The sequence below is a fragment of the Vulpes vulpes genome, chromosome 8, assembly GCF_048418805.1.
Source record: "Vulpes vulpes isolate BD-2025 chromosome 8, VulVul3, whole genome shotgun sequence".
NCBI lineage: Eukaryota > Metazoa > Chordata > Mammalia > Carnivora > Canidae > Vulpes > Vulpes vulpes.
The window spans coordinates 12,766,541-12,767,778 of record NC_132787.1 but is presented as its reverse complement, the minus strand read 5'-3'; the positions used below and the strand labels follow the sequence as shown (position 1 = coordinate 12,767,778).

Sequence of the window (1,238 nt, the reverse complement as noted above, 5' to 3'; positions counted from 1 at the left end):
CAGCTCTTCCTTTCTTCCCTTTCGTGTAAAGCTTATGTTTACTCAAAGTTTAGGGAAATTTAGTCTGTGTAGGGTAGTGAAAGCTTGGGTACATAATCAGAAATTATGAGGTTATTTCAATTATTTGAAGGAATTAGGAGATGACCACCACTGGTAAATAAAACACCAGGTTGTTTAATATAAAAATGTCAGAAAGCTTTTCTCAGATGTACTGTATCAATGGAGTGCTAACTCTCTGGAGCCCACCAACTGCCCAAGTCACAAAACCAAGCAGCCTGCTCTGGAGGGTCCAGATGGATAACTCTACAGGACAGTATATCCGGGGGGAATTGTCAGTCTGGACAGTGTGAGTGCTCACCAACAGTGTTCACTGATCATTATATAGCTTGCCATGGATATTTTAAAAAAGGAGCCCCCTTTCATAATTGTTGTTTAGCTATTCTAAAATATTTGTTGAAATATTTGTTGTGCAGTACCATGTGCCATGTACTATTCTAGCATTAGGGAGATAGTAGTTAATAAGACAGCCAAGATCCTTATCTTCATGGAGCACATATTCTATAGGGAGTAAAAGAAGATATACAGACAAACATTTAAATACCAAATATTACATCTCACAGTGAAGTGCTGTGAAGGAAAAACAAACCGTGATATGATAGAAAATCTGAGTGGGGGTTAGGAGTGATGTTAGGAGTGTCATCACAGGAGTCTTCTGTGAGAGAGGACACTTAAGATTAGACTTGAAAAAATCATAGAAAGCCAATCATATGAAGAACCAGGAGGCTTTTAGAAAAAAGGTACAACAAAGACTATGCTTTCAGAGGTCATTTCTATAGTTTGTTACTAGAGAAGTTTCTTTGAATGTAGAGTACCTGAAACCATGAGGAGGTGGCACAGTGTTCTCTCCTCAGCATGAAGCTGGCTTTAGGTGTTGCTTCCTCAACTGTCTATTGCCATTGATGATTGTTCTTCTCCTCCTTCTGGGGAGTAAGAGGACACAGTCTGAGTGGAAGGGGAAAAAATAGAAAAAAGGAACAAGAAACTGAATTTGGCATATTTAAGGAACAGAAGCAAGGCCAGAGTGGCTGGAACACAGTGAACAAAGAACTGAGTGGTTGAGATGAGGTCAAAGAGGTGAGGAGGAGACAGAGTGTAACGGGGAAGTTGGACATTCAAACTATAATGCAAAGTCTTTATAAAATATTTGATGGGTGAGTGGTCTAAACTGATTCCTGTTT

General features: G+C 39.3%; 1 non-coding gene across 1 annotated transcript; it reads left to right on the top strand.

Annotated features, from left to right (window-relative positions):
* Positions 1–805: 805 nt before the first annotated feature.
* On the top strand, positions 806–1,011 carry LOC112921283 (small nucleolar RNA U3). The gene has a single exon (XR_003235220.2). It is a non-coding gene; the product is annotated as a small nucleolar RNA U3 (small nucleolar RNA).
* Positions 1,012–1,238: the final 227 nt, after the last annotated feature.